The sequence below is a fragment of the Pogoniulus pusillus genome, chromosome 32, assembly GCF_015220805.1.
Source record: "Pogoniulus pusillus isolate bPogPus1 chromosome 32, bPogPus1.pri, whole genome shotgun sequence".
Lineage (NCBI taxonomy): Eukaryota > Metazoa > Chordata > Aves > Piciformes > Lybiidae > Pogoniulus > Pogoniulus pusillus.
The window spans coordinates 920,337-940,626 of NC_087295.1; the positions used below are offsets into that span (position 1 = coordinate 920,337).

At 52.3% G+C, this 20,290-nt stretch overlaps 1 long non-coding RNA gene across 2 annotated transcripts in view; it reads left to right on the forward strand.

The window, feature by feature from the left end:
• The first annotated feature begins 582 nt into the window (after nucleotides 1-582).
• Nucleotides 583-20,290, forward strand: part of LOC135189403 (uncharacterized) — a 147,531-nt gene continuing 127,823 nt past the window's right edge. The window contains exon 1 of one of the 2 annotated variants that reach the window (XR_010308063.1): nucleotides 583-971. This is a non-coding gene — a long non-coding RNA (uncharacterized LOC135189403). Of the gene's footprint in view, nucleotides 972-1,520; nucleotides 1,550-20,290 lie in introns of those variants that run through there. The other variant, XR_010308064.1, reaches the window with a different exon arrangement.

A 20,290-nucleotide genomic window follows, 5' to 3' on the forward strand; every position in this document is an offset into this window, starting at 1 on the left:
GCGCCGGGTCGGGCAGGAGCCGGGGCACGGCTCGGCACTGGGGCGGGCAGGAGCCGGGGCACGGCTCGGCACTGGGGCGGGCAGGAGCCGGGGCACGGCTCGGCACTGGGGCGGGCAGCAGCAGGCGCTCGCCGGGGCCGGCTCAGTAGCGTGCAGGAGCGCGGGGCGGCCGGGCTCGTGCTGGGGCTCCCTCTGGCCCCGCAGCTGCGGCTCGGCAGTGCGGCCGGCCCCGGGCAGTGCGGCCGGCCCCGGGCAGTGCGGCCGGCCCCGGGCAGTGCGGCCGGCCCCGGGCAGTGCGGCCGGCCCCGGGCAGTGCGGCCGGCCCCGGGCCCCGCCGCGCGGTGTGCGCAGGCCATCCGCAGAGGAGCTGCGTGGCGCAGCGCTGGGGTTTGGCTATTTCTGCTTTGTGCAGCTTTTACTTATTTCCCCTGCCGGTCTCTCGCCGCTTCCCTCCTTCCCTCGGCCTTCTCGCTCTGCGGCACTCTGCCACCACTGCTGCTCGCCTTCGGAGCGGTTCAACAGGGCCAGCGACTGCGGCCTGCGCTGGGGTCACAACCACCCCAGGGAAGTGTGGCTGGAAGCTGCCCGGTGGAAGAGCAGCAGGGGAGCAGGCCGGCAGCAGGCTGGGCATGAGCCAGCAGCGTGCTCGGGCCGCTGGCCCGGGAGTGGTGTGGCCAGCAGGAGCAGAGGGCAGTGGCCCTGCCTCTGGACTCGGTGCTGCTGAGGCCTCGCCCCAAACACTGCGTTCAGCTTTGGGCCTCACGCCGAGCAGGACGTTAAGATGCTGGAGGCTGTCCAGGGAAGGGCAGTGAAGCTGTCGAAGGGTCTGGGGCACAGATCTTAAGAGGAGTGACTGAGGGGACTGGAGAAAAGGAGGCTCAGGGGAGATCCTGTCGCTGTGCTGTAACTACCTGAAAGGAGGTTGCAGTGAGGTGGATGTCGGTGCTGGAGACGAAAAACTCGCTCTGGAGGTGAGTCAGGTTTTCTGGTACCTGAATCTGACCTGATAGGAGTAAAACTTGCACAGCGTGGTGTGGGACAATGAACCTGCCCTTTGGTGGGTGCCTGCTGCTCAGAGCTTCTCCTGAGTGCCAGCCCCTTCGTTCTGAAATGAAGTGGTTAAAATAGCCCTCCTAAAGCTGTGACAGGAGGTGCTGCTGAGCGTCTGCCTTGTCTCTTTTCTCTTTGTTTTGTTGCATTTTAAAACAAGTGGGCAGTAACTGAGGGTTTGAGTGTAGGTGTGGATGGACAAGCAGTCCTGTGTCCACAGGAGCCACCTTCACATACCAATTCCATAACCTGGAATGCCTTTGAAAGCAGTAGTTAAGCCTGTAGACTCAGCTGGATAAGCAAGCCATACACTGTAGTGTTAAACATGGGCATCTCAAGGTAAGCATCAGAATTCTTACTTGGCATCTGACTATCCATTCTTTATACTCTCTTCTTCTTTTAGGTGGTAGCTTTTTAACTTTCTGAGGCAGGGGCCAGCCCTTTCTCCACGACAGCTTGCAGTTTCACAGCAGTGCATGCAGTGCAGTGTGCCAGGAAGGTAAGGGAGACCATCTTACCTGAGCGGGGTGCCTTTGCTGCAGCACAGCAATTGCTTTGAGCACCATCTCTCTGGAGGGTTTTGAGGCAGTGAGCACAGCTTCTCCATCTCTGCAGTTGAATACTACTGTCCTTCCGATGAAGTTCCACCAAGACAATATTGAGACCCATGCCAAAGAGCAGGCAGAGAGGGGAAGGAAACATGGTCTTGTCTCTAGAGTGCTTTATTCTGTCCCACATTCATTTCCCTGTCACAAGGAAACACTCTGAGGAGAGGCTGAGGGAGCTAGGGTTTAGCTTGGAGAAGAGGAGGCTCAGGGCAGAGCTCATTGCTGTCTACAAATACCTGAAGGGAGGCTGTAGCCAGGTGGGGTTGGGCTCTGCTGCCAGGCAACCAGCAACAGAACAAGGGGACACAGTCTCAAGTTGTGCTGGGGGAGGTCTGGGCTGGATGTGAGGAGGAAGTTGTTGGCAGAGAGAGTGATTGGCATTGGAATGGGCTGCCCAGGGAGGTGGTGGAGTGGCTGTGGCTGGAGGTGTTGAAGCCAAGCCTGGCTGGGGCACTTAGTGCCATGGTCTGGTTGCTTGGCCAGGGCTGGGTGCTAGGTTGGGCTGTCTGAGCTTGGTGCTCTCTTCCAACCTGGCTGATTCTATGATATCTGTGTAGGCTGCCTGGCCTCATCTGGGAGGCAGACAGGCAGTGGCAAGCCAGGTGCCATGGCAGCAGAGCCATCACTGCTCATTATTCCTGGAGGAGAGTAGGAGCTGTAGGAATAGCTCTGCTCTTGCTGCCGAAGCAGTGCAGACCAAGGGTGATGCCATGGCCACTGCACTGAGGTCTTGCCTAAAGCTGCCGTTTTCCTACTCTCCCTGCCAAGCCTGAGAGCCTGTTCACCTTCCTTGCACCTGCCTCTGGCCCAGCGATGGCAGGGCCCTGCTGAGTGCAAATGGTGACAAGCAGATGGGTGTAAATACCTCTGCAGAGTTACAGAAGGTGATGCTGCTGACAGTTAACTTGGCCACCCCATCTGCAGTGCAGCTGACCCACCTTAGCTTGGCTGCACTTTGGCAGCTGTGTCCACACTATCTTCGAGGCGGAACTTAAGTGCCCTGTAGGCTGTCAGACAGGGGACGAGCCTGTCAGTGTCACTCTCTGAAGCCAGGCCTCTTTCCACGGCTGAGCACGTCCAGCATGCTCCAGTGCCACCGGGCCTGCAGCGCTCGCTGTAACGGGAGCACTCCGGGAGCTGCTCTGTGAGAGAGGTGCAGATGAAACCAGAGAGGCTGTTTACTCCGTGCAAAGTAAAGATGTCAAAGGTCAGACATCCTCCAGTCTGTGGCCAGGGGAGCTGTTGGTTCTGTCGTGAATGTTGCTCTATTTTGGGAAGGCCGAATGTGGGTCAGTTGCCCATGCTCCCAGCGGGGCATCACGAACAGGTGCCATAGTTTTACGACCAGAGCAGCCTTCTCAGGTTGCCAGATGGGTGGGGGAATCCCTTCCAGATCCTGCTTGCTGAGAAGGGGATCCCAGGGGGTTCCTGGTGTGGAAAGGCTGCCAGCCCAGCTCTGTTCCAAGTGTAGCGTTGGCAGGCACGGTTAGAGGCACAGACGATGGAGGGTATTTGCTACCCCCTGCTTTTCTCCAGGAAGCACTTTCTGTTACAGTCTTAACAGCTCAGGAGTACTGAAAGCTCAGGAGCTCCTGGTGCTTAAATGCAAAACGAGACAAAGGAAGAGTGAGAGGAAGCTGCTTCGGTTTCTTGTGCAGCAGTCTCCACCCTTCAGTCTCTGGGATAAGTGTTTGCAGAACGAGACCCTTCAGTGAAACACACGCCTTGAATTTCCAATCTAAACGTTGCCCACCATATGCAGAGACTGTCATCACACTGATCCTTGTCATCACATCTCCTGGATCAAAGCATTCCTGGACAGAAGGTGGGGGTGGTGATTGCCAGGCAGAAAAAAACTAGTAGCTGCATGCTTTATGCCAGCCTGCCCTTGCTCCTCGCACAATAGGCGCTGCCCGGGCTTGCTGAGCCGCTATTTAACACCTTGGTCGGCCGAAGCTCCAGATAACCTCCTCTGCAGGAGGTGCTACAGACAAGCAGGTCTCTCCTAGCCTGTCCAAACAGAGCCCCAGGGTTTCTGAGGAAGCCCTGTCCAGGAGCTACTGTTGCCACTATCCCTCGCCTATTTGTCAGAACTTCATTTTGCTTAATGGGGTTTTCAGCTCGTGCAGTCTCATGCATATATCTTCTCCTCCAGCCTCTGCTAGTTTATTCCTCGCTACAAAAGCATTTTCGCTGCCCAAATGTATCAGTGGGTTTAAAAAAAATGGAAACAGGTACTTTACATGTAATTAATTTAGTGATTTGTTCAGCTGCTGCTTCACATGCCTAACCCCAATTAACATTAATGGGAGTCGTGTAGGCATGTCAAGGGCAGAATGCACCCCTAATAAGCTAACATGGAGTGTTATTACATTACTGCTGTAATTATGTCCTGCACACACATCATTTCTGCTTTGCTTGGTGAACTGCTCCTCAAATGTGGTGGCTACTCACCTGGCATGCTGGATGTGTCAGTGCGGAGGATGCGCCGAGCGGGGCCCTTCCTGCTTCCTTGTGCTGCTGCCTGCCCACCGAGGATTCCACACCTAGCTTAATGAGGACCAGCCAGTTGGCGTTTTGCAAAGCTGCTGCTTGTGTTGTTTGAAGGTGATACTGGGAGCCAGAAACAGTCAAACCCCAGCAAACCTCAAAAGGACAGCATTTTAGTTTTATTTGGTTTTAACTGCAGTCTGAGCAACTGTGGCTGAGACACCTTTAGGCTCATAGAATCACAAATGGCTCAGCTTGGGAGGGACCTCAGAGTTCATCTACTCCAACCTGCCCACCATTGGCAGGGACACCTCTCAACTAGACTCAAGGCCTTGTCCATCCTGGCCTTCAACACTCCCAGAGAGGAGACAGACACAGCCTCCCTAGGCAGCCTGTTCCAAAGTCTCACCACCCTCACACTCAAGAACTTTTTCCTGAGATGCAGCCTAGACCTGCTCTCCCTCAGCTTCAACCCATTCCCCCTTGTCCTCTCCCTAGGCACCCTCAGGAAAAGTCCCTGTGCAGCCTTCCTGCAGGATGCCTTTAGTTATTGGAAGGCAGATCTGAGGTTCCCCCACAGTCTTCTCCTTTCCTGGCTGAACACCCACAGCTCCCTCAGCCTGTCCTCATGGCAGAGGTGCTCCAACATCATCCTTATGGCCTCCTCTGGACTCTAGTGGCTCTGATAGCCATGCCCAGTGTCTTGGATGTTGTGTTGCTGTGGAATCAGAGGTGCCAGCAGAACACCTGCCCCTTCGCAGGCTCACACAGCTAAGCCAAGTGCTTCGGATGAGCTTGGCAATTAAGGGATAGTGAAAAGCAGCAGTGAATCCTTAATGCTGACTGGCAGCATGGCACTGCTGGATGGAGAGGGAGAAGCAGCACTTGCAAAAACCTGAACATTGTGAAACAACCAAGTTAGAGCACTTTTTACACCGTCAGACAGCCAGCATGCTCTGGACTTACGGTACTGGCAAAGCAGTGAGGGCAGTGGCACACACCTCCTACCAGCATCCACCCAGCTTTTGTGCAGGAGTGTGGGGTTAGACTTCTGTTTGTGTAGGCCCTAATGTTTGTGAAGGTGTTTGCTAAACCAGAGCTCTGTTTCCAAGGTAACAGCTACCTAACTTTGTTACTAAAACTGCACTAATACAAACAGATTCATGTTAATTTCAGGCTCCATTAAAAACACAAGGGAAAAAATAAATCAGTGTTCACCAAATGGGAAAAGAAATCAACAGAGAAAAAAATATTTCCAGCCTTTTAAGTGGGGTTTGGTAAACAACAGAGGTTAAAAAAACTGGATAAAAGAGGTACATGGCATCCTCATGAGCTGTACTGTAAACAGGAGAACAAAGAGGGTCAGTGATAATGCAGGAGTAATTGTTAGGGCTGCAAGACCTTGAGAAACAGAGGGCCAGAGGTGGAGTGACCTGTCTTGAGCCACACGCAGTTGGGTCTCCTAACATCTCGCCCAGTGCCCCTGGGCTGTGACTCGAGAGCAAAGAGCAGGAGGCTCAGAGAAGAGCAGAGGTGTCCTGTCCTGCATGACACAGCAGCTGTGCCTGTCTGACTGCTGGGGCTCAGACGTTTGCTAGCCAGCAGCACGCCAACGCTCCACAGCTCCTGCTTACGTGGTTTGATTCCTAACGTGTGCCAGAGCTCCTGCTGCCCTCCTTTCCCTGCCAGCCTTAACCTTGCTGACAGAAGGGCAGGTACACTGGCACATGCTGTGGGCACAGCTGCTGGCATGGTGACAGCTGGGACTGTCAGGTGGCACATGCTGTTCAAAGGGGTCTTGGGGGAGGTGTCAGCAGTGGTCCACAGACAGCTAAGTGCTTGCGGGATCTGTAGCTGCCTCCTTCCTGCTCGGAGCCTCCATCCCGCCGGTTCCTCCCCACGCACAGCTATTTTGGCAGGTCCATAAGTTCTGAAGCTGTTAGGAAAAGATTTTTGCAAGAAGTGAGAGTGACTTTTCCCCTTCACTGAGCCATACCTTTTCCAATTTACCACTGGTAATAAATATTCTCATTTCCAAAGTCTAGGTGGAGAGGAGAGAGAGAGGAATAAAGAGATGTTTCTTCTTCTAGATTCTCCCCACTGGTGTATTCCTTAGACAAAATTCTGCTCCGGTGGGAGAAGTGACCCCCATCTTCATTGCTTTCAAGACCAGGGTGTCTCATTCCTTCCTCTAAATTGTGTACTACTTGCACACTCTCAGGCTCCTCAAAAGGGGCCATCCTAGGTGTGTGATCATAGATTCTGCCTTCCTGACCAGAGAAGAGTGAAGGTCAGGCCACACACCTGCTCCCTGGGCAGAGCTCTCATGTGGAGAACTGAGGAGTACACTGACCAGCACAGTGGGACTCAAAAGAGCTGGGGCCCTGAGTGTGGAGCCAGTGCTTCTGCACCAAGGGTCTGGCTTTACCTTCTTGGTACCTGTGAAGAAAATACCTGAGAATGAGAAGAAGAAAGGCAAACTCTGTTGGGCATGCACTGGAGAGGTCTGTCTGGTGAATTTAACAGTACAAGTGGGGCAAACTCCATCATAGAGTCTTAGAATCGTAGAACCAACCAGGTTGGAAGAGACCTCCAAGTTCACCCAGCCCAATCTAGCACCCAGCCTTTTCCAATCAACCAGACCATGGCACTAAGTGCCACAGCCAGGCTTGGCTTCAATACCTCCAGCCACGGCTACTCCACCACCTCCCTGGGCAGCTCATTCCAATGCCAATCACTCTCTCTGCCAACAACTTCCTTCTCATATCCAGCCTGAACCTCCCCCTTGCACAACTTGAGGCTGTGTCCCCTTGTTCTGTTGCTGGATGCCTGGCCCAAGGCAGGACTTGCTTGGTGTTACCCTCCTGAGAATTGGAACATCTTTCAGCACACTCTGAAAGGCATCACCAAATAAAGCTGAGGGCAGCAGTGCTGTAAAAGAAGAGGCTGCTGAGAGCAGAAGTCTCTGGCAACATTTGAGGTGATTTTTCTCAGGACAGCTGTTTTCTTCTCTCATTAATCTTTCAGAGAGGCACCCTTTACTCAAGCAGCAGGTGATTGTCCTTTTCCTCTGCCCTTTCTCTAGCCACCTCACCAGCAGGATGCTGTTTGCCCTGTATTCTAAGTGGTATTTACTTTAAATCTTCTTTGATCCACTTACCTCACCCTAGCATCCCATCAGCTGGCAAAGAAAGGCAGTGAAGCGAAGGGAACATAGTTAAGTTGATATCTTAAATGCGCACAAATCCCACACGCTGAGGCAGCAACAAGATGAGTAACAAACACACTGTATGGAAATCCTCTTAAGTTCCTTTTTTCTCACTTCCAGCCTTCCATGCCACAGGAAGAACATCTTAAAAAATAATCCCATAATATTCCCGAGCTAGCAGCATTGGTGTGAGGCACAGGACGGTTTGGTGCCTCTGCATGTCTCAGACCATCACAGCTCCTGGCTGAGGGAGAAGAGGGGGGAAAAAGGGAAAGAGCAAGCCTCCTAGGCAGCCTTGTCTCTGCCAAAGTGAAGTATTTCCACTGGAGCTGTTTCCATTCCACAATTGGCAGCTTTATCCAGAGGCCTTCAGTAGAGAGCAGGATTCTTACTGCCGTGAGTGGCTGCTGCTGGGGTGCAGCACTATCAGCTAACGTACGTCAGCCAGGATCTATTTCATAAGAGAATTGTTTTCTCCTGAGGGGCTTTGCTTCTTTCTTCTAAATTCTTGCCTGCTGGCTCTGCCTGCTTTGCTTTGCCTGAGAAATTAGACCTTGGTACTTCATGTGAGATCTCTGCCAGGAACACTGCCTGGTGTTTCATTGTCAGTCAGGCTGTGATTCTGCTCTGACATTTCCAGCTGTACTTAAACCAACCCCAAGCATAAAAACAAACATTTTTTTTCCCCTGCCAGAGTTCATTTACATCAGGAAGGCAGACTAAAGAGTGCAATACCCAAAGAATTTAGGTCTGCACTGGAGAGCTTTGCTGGGATGGGTGTCACTGGGCTGCCAATAGCTGGTATGGGGGGTGCATGCCTGCAGCGGCACGTGGGGAGGGTGGCAGAGTGAAAGGCAAAAGGGAGAGGGGCCAGTATGCAGTCCTGACAAGCTCGGTGGGGAACTTCACAGTGCTGATGCTGAGAGAAATTAGCAGGGCATCCTGACCTAGTCAAGAGGAGCTGACTCACACCGTGTGTTGGATTAAAGGAAGATGTCTGGAGAGGTTGCCAGCTTCTGCCTGCCTACCTCAGACAGAGCTCAGCACTGTCAGAAGCAGGCCATGGTAGAACAGTTGATCTGGCTGCTCCTCAGCTGCCATAGGTAACAATCTACCATGTTATGTGATTCCAAGAACCAGTTCCCATGAAAAGCTTCATTCATGGAAAAGATCTCTCTGAATTTTGTTGTCAAAGCTTGCAGCCTACTGTGGACATTTCCAGTTGGATTGAAAGGGTGGACAGAGATGGAAAGTGATTGGAGAGCCACAGCAAGGACGGTTCTCTCTGGGGCTGGAGTCCTTCGTGCTCATCGCCACTGGCCAGCTGCTCTTCTCTTCACCCACCTCCCCCCTACTGAAGGCAGAGCCACAAAATCAGTGGGGGAGGGACGTAGGAGGAAAGGAGATCAAACAACTAAAGGAGATGCCAGGCAGGTCCTGTGGTGGTGAGAGGGAGGGATCCTGGTGAGGCAGAGGAAAAACAGCAGGAATGGAGGCACAGAGCCCTGGGGTGCTGGACAGGGGAAGACTGAGCAAGGAGGAAATGGGAACGTAACCTATGATCCATGGGCTTCCATAATCACCAACCTGCATGAGTGGGAGTTCCTCACTCACTTAAACATACTTTTTCCCCTTCTCAGAAGAGGCTCAGAGGTGATGTGAGCAGTTCAGGACCATCCAGCTGCAATGCCTTTTCCACTAGGAACTTTTCTCAGTTTCCTGAGAGTGTCCTTTACCTTCCCCTTTCCTCTCTGGCAGTCTTTGCGTTGTTAGACATTGAGGCTCTCATTCTGCAAGGTTCTCTGCCCCTTGAATTTCTTTGGTCTTAGATGTTGTTTTCAGTGCTTGCTTTCAAGATCTTTGGAACCAGGGGAGAAGAGGAGTGGGGTGAGATTGGTGTAAATTAACCATGTGCAGTAAATCTGGACAATTCCACTGCCCGGAATGAAGCTGCACAGAACTGCCGCAGCTGAGGACCTGCTTTGTCTGCCTCCCTCTTCTGTGTGTTTTATATTGCCTCTTGTGGGAAACAAAAACCCAACCAACCCCCAAAACAGCTCCAGAAAAACACTCCACCACAACTCCCACTCTTTCTGTTTGCTCTCCTGAGAGGTGCAGCTGTATGCTAATAGTCAGCGGGAAACAGAAGGGGCTGCAGCATGCTTTGGTGATCCAGGAAGCAGTCTCTGATGCTGGTGTGCAAGGGGAGAGACATATGGAGCTCGTTCCCCCCCTCTGCTCTCCCTCGCCTCAATTTCACACTCTTTTAGTTCTGCTGACCTCTGTGGAGTCCCTCCTAATGTACAGTGCTATAAACAAAATCAGAATGATGCCCTCTGAAAGGTGCAGAACTGCTTTTGGCCTGCACTGAAGACCCCAGCGTGTTCCGGGGATCTGCAAGGGCATCTCTCTGCTGGGTGAATGTCTTGCATTGCCCACATTCTCCCCTGCTTCTGCTGCTCTTACTGCTGTGTTCTCTTTGCCTGTGCAAGTGAGCTGCAAATAACAATGCAACCACATGGCCTCTGCTTTGGAAGACTCTGAGGGACACAGTTCCTGCCAGCAAACACCTGGGAGCTGCATGGTCACAGCCAGGGCACCTCTCAAGGCCTCACTTATGCTGCTACCCCGAGGGTGGGTTTGGAGCTCCCATCCTGCTTCTGAGTGCCCTGCCAGGGGTGGAATGGAAGCTCTTCATTTTGCCCTGTGCCTCAGTGCATGTCCAAGGGGTGCCATCAGTCAGCCTGACTATGTGGGCTGTGCCATCTTACTGCTTAATTAAGACTCATCAGTAATTTACTTGAGATCCCTGTCTGTATGGAGTTGAAGTTTCATCTGTTAGGGAGACCAGTTATTGAACTGCCTTGTGTGAAGGAAATCAATGGAATATTGCTGGAAATGAGAGAGACTCTCCCTGTGCTTCAGTCCTTTCTCCAAGCATGCAGTCAGAACTGAGAGAGGCATTGATGCCTGTGCTCAGTTTCCCATCTTCCCGCTGCACATTTCCTCTGTTGATACTTCTGACCACCTGAAGCATGTTCTAAAGTCAAGCCTTGAGGGAGCACTGCTAAGAGCAACAGGCACTTGGAATCAGTTCCAGGGTAGAGGGCCTGTGATGGTATGACACAGAGCCCAGGCTTTCCAGAGGATACTACAGAACTAACACCCTCCAGCTGGTCTTACAGTGCTACTCAAGGAGTGCTTTGTGTCACCTCTACACACATAATTCATGTGGAATAGCAGCAAGAGCTTCATAGGTGGGATCCAGCTTGTGTAGCATAATTGCAGGGGTTTTAAGCTCATACAACTTGTTGACCAAATAGACTCCCTTTAATATCACAGCTTAATTCTGTGCCAGTGCTGAGGAAGAGGTTTTTCCTGGCCAGGCTGTGTGCCTGTGGTGTCTTCCCCTGACTGGGACTCTGAGCAGGACACCTCTCTCACTGGAGGCACCCTGCCAGGAAAGCTCCAGGCAGCCTGGAAGAAGAGAGCTGGCTTTTCTGCCCTTTCTTCTCTATCTTCTCTTCCTCTCCTGAGCTTGGTGTTTTGGGATGGATATGCCATGTGCCCTCTCCCTGCAAAGACACAGTTTTGCCTTGCTGGATGGCTGGTTGTTTCCCTCCCCCAAATGACAAGTGCAGAGGCATTGTCCTCCCCTCTGTTCCCGTACAAGAAAGGTTTCCTTCCGATAGCTTTTGATTAACAACCAGCCACAGGAGGGGTTTCCAAGGAACTGGAACCTGATTTTCTGTGCAATAATTGTTCCTGTATTCTGAGTGAGCTTCTCTAACAGATGACCAGAGTCAGGCTGCAGAGACGTGAAAGGGTCTGGCATTCAGTGACTCAAGAGTACTAAGGGAGAGGGGAAATGCTAATGCTGAGTGAGGGCTGGACTTGAGTTCAGAGGTGTTTGCTGAGGTGGCAGAGTTCGTCTGTAGCTTGGAGCTTCTGTTGGTTTGAGTAAGCCCCAACTCTTTCTGATGTTTTGTTTCTCTTACTTGTGTGTAGTTCAGAAGTGTTTTGAGTAGACCTTAAAGCAAGGACCACTTTCACCTCTTACCAACTTCTTGCCCTGTCCCTCTTTCTCTCCATTGCTTCTTTTAGCCTCGCTGCCATTGTGAGAAGCCTCCTGAATGTTTGTACTGTAGGGCAGTTCATGCAGATAGGAAACGAGATGTTCTCTTGCCAGCAGGTGCTGTCTGAATCAGGGGTTAATGTGCTCCTCTGGCCTGAGATGAACCCAGTTCCAGAGCACTGTCCTGCCCCAGCTGTCCTTTCCCACCCTGCTAAGCATTATCCCGGCTCATATCTGCCAGCATAACTGCAGGTTGGAGGTGCTCCCTAACCCAATTCTGTCACAGTAATCTGGGTCAGCCTCAACACTTGCAGTGCTACATTTATTTTTGTAGCTCTCATCACTCCACCAGTTGGGTTAGAGAGCTCTTTCATGTGCACTTATGCTGACAAAATTGAGAGGGAAGTCAGCTGGGGAGGGGATGAGCAGGGCAGTGCAGGGATGCCAATGGCTGGGACAGGAGGCTGGCCATTGCCTACAGAACACAGCAAATAAACCTGGGGAGGGACAGCCCACATTGGGTTTTTTTGGCATCTTGGGACTTCTGTCCTCTCCTGGTAATGAGAGTAGATGGGAAGTACACAAGAGTTTGTCTACTCATTTGTGAGGGGCTTGCATGGCAGCAAAGCTCTGGAGCTAAACTCTTTCCACCTTAATGTGGCCCTTCTCTAGCCAAAGTTACTGGTTGTGGACTCAGCCTTACAGTGAGCCTTGTAGGGTGCAGGTGGCAAGCTATAACAGAGCTCTGGAAGAAGGAGGCCTTATGGTTTCTCAGGTGTGCCTTCAAGCTGGCTGCAGACCTGCATGGGCATCAGTGCACAAGCTGATGAGCTCAGCCTCCATGGAAACAGCACAGCAGCAGATGGGTTTGCTGAGGAATGTAATCACTGGTGGGTGCTAGGGTTTTTTATTCAATATCAAGCAGGAGCAATCTGCAAAGTTTAGAGCTGAAATTCCCTGAAGTTTATTAGAGAAGCAGGAAGGAACTGTTCATATCATAGGCCTTGGTCCATCTTTTTTTTGCTATTTAACTGTAGGCAAAAGGCAGCAGTGGAAGAAAGAACAGAAATAACCTATGGTTTATTATTAGCCAAGTTTGATATTTTTCTAGCTGCTTCTCTTCTAACCCTTCCCACCTCTATTTCCATCCTTCACTTAACTGAGATTATTCTATATGCTAGAGCTGTTTCTCTACAAAAAAAGTCAACTTCAAAATCTTTAGACATTTGCCCCTGGAAAAGAAATATGTGTAAATAATATACAGGAGGAAGAGCCTCGTGAGGATCCCAGTCCAGCCAGATGTCACTAACTTGCAGCTGAGTGTGATACCTCAAGTACCCTGGAAAACAAGCTAGCCCTGCCAGTCTGCCCCTGGCACCTCTTCAGTGAGATCTGACCACTGGAGCAGGCTGGGCAGTCCATGGCAAGCTGTCGTTTGCCCCGTGGGAGGCTGGCCTGCAGGAGCACTTAGGCTGCCAGCTCCACGCCAAACTGTTAGACACAGGAGTCACTTAAGCATTCTACACACAGCTGGAAGCAGCTTTTACACGACCTCCTGACTTCTCTCTTCAGCCCCTCACTGTGTGCAGCATAATGAAAATATCAGCACTGTTTTTAAGACCCTCTAGCCTGGGCACATGCAGCTCCTGAGTGAAAGCCAGTGTGTGGCTGTGGGTGCAGTGTGCATTTGTTGAGCTACCTCCATAGGCACTTGTGGTGGCTTTTCCGTCCAGGCTCAGCTAGCTCCATGTAGTGGTGGCCACCAAGCAGGCAGTGTAAATAATGAGATGCTTTGTGTCGTGGTTTCAGTCACTTAAGATGTCTTTTATAGCTGAGCTGGAGAATTAGGAACTGACTGCAGCAGCAAATCTTCCCAGCTGCTCACACTGCAGTGCGTGGCCAATTCCAGAGTCGGGATAGCCACAGGGGACTGTGCCTGAGGAGTCAGAGAGTTCAGATTCACACTTTGCTTTAGAGCAGGGTAATTTTCCTGTAGAGTCAGGTGTGTAAATGTGAGAGTGAAGTTATTCCCAGGTTTATATCTGTGTTTAATGCATAACATGCACATACTTACACCCTGTGAAGCCATCCTGTAGCCACGTGGGAAGCTGCCAAAGCAGATGCTAAATTGTGCTTAAGCTAATTTTCACCTTTGATCACCTCAGTTTTTGAGGTGTTGTTTAGGAACAACAGCTCTTACTCCAGAACAGCTTCTTGGTTGTGAATTCTCCTGGGATTAGGGAGCTGGAAATCACAGCTCTAATGAGAACAAATGTATCTGTTTGTAAATGAGAACATGCATCTGAGATTTCAGACCTCAGCCAATTTCCTGAGCTTCTCCACGTTGACCAACAGCAAACATTTCCTTGGCAAGTGCAGACTCCTGCTTCCACTGGCAGATCAAGCACCCGAGCACTCACTGAGTCTGCAGGCTGGCCGTGCTGGGCACACACTGTGCAGTTCCCAGGCAGCAGCAAATATCAATATGTGTCATTTTCTCCCCTGTCTTCTTTGTGTACTTGCTTCAGAATTCAAGAAGCTCCTCAGAGGGCTGGTCAGGGGTGCTGCCTGCTGCCCAGGATGTCTGTGCTGCACTGCAAGAGCAGGCCAGCTCATCCCGAGTTTTTGGTGCTGCTGATGCAACTTGCAAATGTGAGATCTCGCTTGCAGTGCATTCAGCAGACGAAAGGCAGCAAGCAGAGCAGTGGTGGTGGTTGTGCCTCCCGTGGCACAAACTGCTTTGCTGCCAGAGAAGTCTGTGGAGAGTTGCTCACACTCACTTGCACGTCCTGGGCTGACCCAGGGCAGAGGCTCTTCTATCTCTGAAGCTACAGCAGTGCTCCCTCTCTAGACTTCATTCGTGCTTTGCAGAAACACCACACCCGGGCTCTTGCTCATGGGTTTTCTGGTGCAGTGATTGCAGTTTCAGAGTATAACTCCATCGTGGTGGTTCTCCTTGATCTGGTTCTTCCCCAGGCCTTGTGGGTGGGGAGGCACAGGGAGAGAGGGGAGAAACACACAAGCAGGCTTGTCTGTCCAGGGCCATACCGTGGATTAACACTGAGGCAGGTTCCTTGTGACGGACCCCAAGTGGAGGGGCAGCCGGGAGTTGAGCTAAATGACTGCCCCTCTGCTCTGCCATCAGCCCTGTGCCCTGACTGGGGGCTGAACAGCCTCGGTTAAGGTCAGTGTGTGGTCATGAGCACTCCCAAGGTTGAGCGCTGAGGCTGTGGTAATTGGATCTCATCAGGCTGGTCAAAAGGGAGTTCTCTTGCACAGCAATTACTGTCCAGGGAGGGAATGGAAAAACCACACCACCAGAGCTGGCAGCAGGGAATTAGAGTGAGCACTGCTGAGCTGGCAGAGGCTGCCGGATCAATGGCCCTATCATGGCAGAGGAAGCAGCAGCAGCCCTCTCGGAGCCGTCAGTCATTGCAGGTTTGGGCAAATGCCAGCAAACAGAGCAAGAGCAGAGCTGGGGGAGGGAAGCAGCAGCCTGCTGGGCCACTTTTAATTACTTCAGGTCACATCAGACAGAGAACTGCCCACCGTGACAGATCAGTCAACCCGGGGTAGCAATCAGGACTTATGTTCACACAGCCCCTTTCATCCAGAAAAAAAACAACACAACTCCGAGGGCCACCACAGCCGAGCAACAGGCAGGAGCATATTGTGCTCATCTCCAGCCCTCCGTGCCAGGCGGGGCTCCCCCGGGGGCTGGCTGACAGCGGCTGCCGCACGGCTCCGCGGGCACGGGGAGGGCGAGGCGGGCTGCGGGCTGCGGCGCCTTTGCTGGAGCCAGAGCATCAGCACTCCTGAGGGGTGGCTCCCGTGCCTCCGCATGGCTTGGCTGGCTGGCACAGCCTCTGGAAGGGGATCTTGAGATCTCACTACTTTCCTTCTTAGCAGCCTCCTCTCCCAAGCATGAAGTGGGGCTGGTGGCAGCAGGAATGTTCTGCAAGGTCTGAGTTATGTGACTTCTTTGCCCCAGCAGTGTGACACTGGCACAGGAGCGTTTGCTGCTTCTCTCTGCTCTGCTGCCAACGCAAATTCCTTAGCAGGGAAGAGCCAGCACAGAGTCAGGGAATAATTTGCATTGGAAGAGACCTCTGAAGGTCATCTAGTCCAAGTGCACCGCAGTGAGCAGGGACATCTTCAAGCAGATCAGGGGGCTCCGAGTCCTGTTCAACCTGACCTTGAGTGTTTCTGTGGATGGGGCTTCTACCGCCTCTCTGTGCAGCCTGGGCCAGTGTTTCACCACTCTTGTAAGACACTTCTTCCTTCCACCTAGTCTGAATCTCCTCTCTTTCTGTTTTAAATTGTCCTCCACTGTCTTCTTGCAGCAGGCCCTGCTAAAAGGATTGTCCCCAGCTTTCATCGAGGCCCCCTTCAAGTACTGAAAGGCCAGAGTAAGGTCTCCTCCCTGTACAAGTGTGGTTAGGGCTGAGTTCACCACTGCCGTAGGTGAAGCTCATGCCTGAGCCTGGCTTTCTTCACACGCAGCAACCTTGGCTTGACTTCGCTGGGAACTGCATTTGCATTCGGGTTGTGAGGCCAGGTTGTTAATTATGCAAACTCCCCTGGTCCTCCTGAGCTCAGCACAAATTCAGATGGACATGCCCTGATGAAAATATGTCCTGCATTGCCCTGCCACAGATTTCAAAACACAGCTTTCCCCAGGGGCAACTGCATTTGCTGTTTCCAGAAGACTCTGATGTGATGTGGCTCCTCTGGCTTTCTTCTCACGACCATCCTGCCTCCCTGCTTCTCCTTTAGCAAAGCCAGTCTGGTCGCTGGTGGTGCTGGACTTCTGACCCAATCCAGCTTCAAATGATAAAAAAGGCAGGGTCAGGTTTACAGTGCAAACAATTTTATCCTGAGATGGTGCAGCGATGGAAACAAAATCCCCAGAGGGGTAAAAGTTAAATGTGCCACCATGGTGTTAAACTGCAAAGAGAGTCAAAATGAAACTGCTCATCACCCACGCCAGGGCAAGCTTGGAAAACTGCTTCTGTTCCCAGTGCCTGTCTGGTCCAGGGGTGCCACTTTAGCTTACATAGAGGAGAAGCCACAGCAGAAGCGATTCTCTCGAGTCCCATGGGTGGCAGAGGGCAGGATCAGACTCTCTCTGGGAGCAGGGTGAATGCAAATGGCAGCAGGATTGCCTGGGTGATGCTGGAGCCCACTTTTCTGCAGGCATGGTGCTCCACAGGACCACAACCTCCAGCGAAGAGATGGGCTTGTCACCCAGCCAGCACATCTGTGTCTTTGGCCTGAGAGGGAGAGGGGGTGAATCCGGAGCAGAAAACTGTGATGGGGATGCTGTAGCACCTCATTAGGAGAACCCTGTTGGCCACATGCTGCACAGTCACACTGCCATGGGCGAGGGAACTAGAGAGGCTCTTGCAGAAGCAGGAAGGATCTGTAGCCCATTCACTCCCTAGACCAGTCTGGACCATAGTGGTCTCTCGAACAGGACCAGTGTTTGGTTGACTTCCTTTTCTCAGCTCCACTCCCAGACCCTCTTTCTACTTATTCCAGGCCCTCGGCAGTGTTGAAGCGAGAGTGTGGTTATGAGCAAGAGAAAAGGTCCTTTGCATCCTTTCGGCTCCCCCCTGCCCTCTCTTCCCTTTCTCCCTCCCCACAAAGGAGCCGCAAGTGTTCCTCTGCACCACAAAAAGGACCTGCCTGAGGGTCTAGGACAGAAGGGGTTAAGCTCAGCAGAGGCTAGCTCCAGCACAGTTAATCCATATAAAGCTCATGGATTTCTCCGCAGTGATCTTTGTGGTTGTCATTTGCATTTTTTTCCTTTTGTGAGATCTTTTCTTCTCGCCTTTTACACTCGTCTGCATGCAGAAATTAGCATATTGTAGCGAGCGCGGGAGCTGCGAGGAGCCGACCCCCTGCTGCTCGGCGGATTGTGCAATCTGCAGGCGGCATCAATTTTTCAGCACTTTCCTCATTTCTCATTACAGTCAGGGCAGCGCTCGGCTCCGCTTCCACACCATCCTCCTGCTCCTGCGGGCGAGCATATGGGCTGGCGGATATCCGTGCTGCTGCTTGCAGAGCATTAATATCCTTGTTTGTGCTTCCACCCTAATTAATCCTGGTATTAATATAGTTTGGGCTTAGCTTTACTAATTACATGTGGGCTAGCAGGATAATTATGTCAGCGGACCCCGGCGCTGCCACTTGACAGCAGTTTGCTAACCTTAGGAGCGGCACAGAAGCGCTTTGGCTGATCCTGCCTTGGAGAGGAGGAAGGCGAAGAGACGAGGAGGGGGGTGGTTATGGCCAGTCCGTGTCTGATAACTATAAATAGTGGGCTTGAAAGAAGGGAAAAAAGTTGTCCTCGGGTATCAAACTCCGCGGTTGTCATAGCGATGTGTGCATTATTAAGAGGGTGTTGTTCGCTCTAACACCTAATCTTGTAATGAGCACAGCTCATTATCGGCCCAACGACCGCATCACAGCTTGGTGGCTCTTAGGAGCCCTTCCCTTCCCTTCCCTTCCCTTCCCTTCCCTTCCCTTCCCTTCCCTTCCCTTCCCTTCCCTTCCCTTCCCTTCCCTTCCCTTCCCTTCCCTTCCCTTCCCTTCCCTTCCCTTCCCTTCCCTTCCCTTCCCTTCCCTTCCCTTCCCTTCCCTTCCCTTCCCTTCCCTTCCCTTCCCTTCCCTTCCCTTCCCTTCCCTTCCCTTCCCTTCCCTTCCCTTCCCTTCCCTTCCCTTCCCTTCCCTTCCCTTCCCTTCCCTTCCCTTCCCTTCCCTCCATCGCACCCCATTCTGGCTACCCTCAGCAAACTCCCGATGTGGCGTGTGCCCTCTGAGGGCAGGGCTGATGAGTAGCCAGCACTAGGCGAGGCATTTCCCCATGTCCCTTTGCTTTGGAGCACCTCTGCTGCTTTGATGGGGAGAAAAACTCCCCTCTGGCCACTTGAGTCTCTTTGGCTCTGCCTGGCCCTTGTGTTCATTAACACTGCAGATTGGGGAGTTCAAAACGAGCCCTGGGTTTGCTTTTCTTTCCGCACCTGTTTGTGCCGCCGCAGCGTTCCCAGCGAATACCCTCGGCGGGGTCAGTGCTGTCCCTTCGCACCAGGCGCGGCTTACTGGAGCTGCCTTTGCTTATCGGCAGCCACTTTGCATTTTCTTGGAGCGCTCTCAACTGGGATGCAGCCTCACTCCTGATTCCCTTCGGAGGGCTGGGCGCGGCGGCCGCATCCCTCCCCCGCTCCCCAAACAATCCAATTATCACAGTTTGTCACACAGGCGCCGGTGACCCCCACGCCACCTGCTCTGCTGCGTGCCCCATCCTCCGGGACGGCAGCCAGGCACAGGACTCCCACTTCTGCCTCAGCAGAGACCTTTCAATGGCTTTAAAAATCAGATGTCTGCTTGGGTCAGCAGAACCAAAACCAGAACCCCCAAACCGGCTGTGAAATCCATTGTTTGAAGGTCTGGGACTTGACAATGGCTTAAAAGATTTTCGTTCTTCCTTCTCCTTCTGTTTTTTCCCCCAGGAACAGATTTCTATCTAGACAGGCAACCTATGTGCCCTTCCAGCCAAACGAGGTGACCCTGGTGATGCCAGAATCTGCTCAGCCAGGCAGTCTGAGAGGTGGAAGTTGATGGGGGGGGGTGAGAGGTTGGAATTAAGGACATGATTCAACACTCTCATCTTGGATTGGATTTATCATGTGCTGATGTGTTTTCCCAAATCTTAACCAAAAGACACAGGTGAAAGTATTCTTCACGGCTTCAGTTAACTTGGAGCTGTGCCTTTAAACCCCTCCGGGATGGACTTTCCTGGTCCCAGCCCTCCCTGTGCAATTCCAGCCCCTTCCCAGCAGTCACTGGCTTTGGGCTGGTGGCAGCTCTGGGGTGCCTGGCTCTTGCTTGCCGGTATCTGGGCACTTGTGGAGCACAGTACCCCAGGTCCTGCTCCTGGAGCTGTTTTATCCAAGGTAAAAGGGCCACTTCCTAAGACACAGAGCCAGTGCGAAGAGCAGGAGCTTTGCCCCGGGTCTCCGTTCTCCCAGGCAGAGGTTGCACTCAGATGGCAGAGTTATGCACTCTCTTTGTCTTGCACCCTGCCGTGCTGTTTGCCCGGCAGCAGGGGAGAGCCCAGCCTGCTGGCAAGTCTGAAGCCTCATGAATGGCACGGCACTGGGCTCTCATGCCCTAAGAGGTGCTGAATCCGTGGCTTCTGTGATCCACCTACAGATGGCCACGGGTGAGCTGTGGTTTGCCTAGAGCAGAGGTAGTCCCTCTGCCTTCTCTCCCAAGCACTAATGAGGGATCTCTTCCTGTATGTTTGCAATATGCACCAGGATTTCTCCACAGCTTCCTTCCAGTTTTACCTCCTTTTTTGTTCTGGCCGTGCTGTTGCAGCTGGATGTGGTGAGGCTCCTCCAGTGGGAGGTTCATCCTCTGTGTTCTCTTTTTCACACAACAATCAAAGGGAATTTTGCATGTGACCACAACAAGGGGTTGGAAGAGGCTAGAAGGGCCTGGATCACTCCATCAGCCCACAAGAGGACTCCTGCCCCGGAGCAATCATCTCCAAGGCAACCCTATGTGTTTGTGTGTTTAGACTCAGGAGGAAATTTGGACGGGCCATGGAACTGTACAAAACTTTTACATTCCCCCCAAAATCTTGAGATCCAGACCACCTGGTGATGTCATGTTCCAAGTGCTGGGACATTGCTCTCAGTTCTGCCTCATTTGGAGGCTGGAGCAGAAGAAGAGAAAGGTTTTTAATCTATGTGGCTAGTAAATGGATTGACATTTTGTCTTGTACTTCAAAAGCCTTTTTCTGCTGGGAGATGAGTCTCTGCTCCTCGTGTGGTGGTAATCCTCTTACAG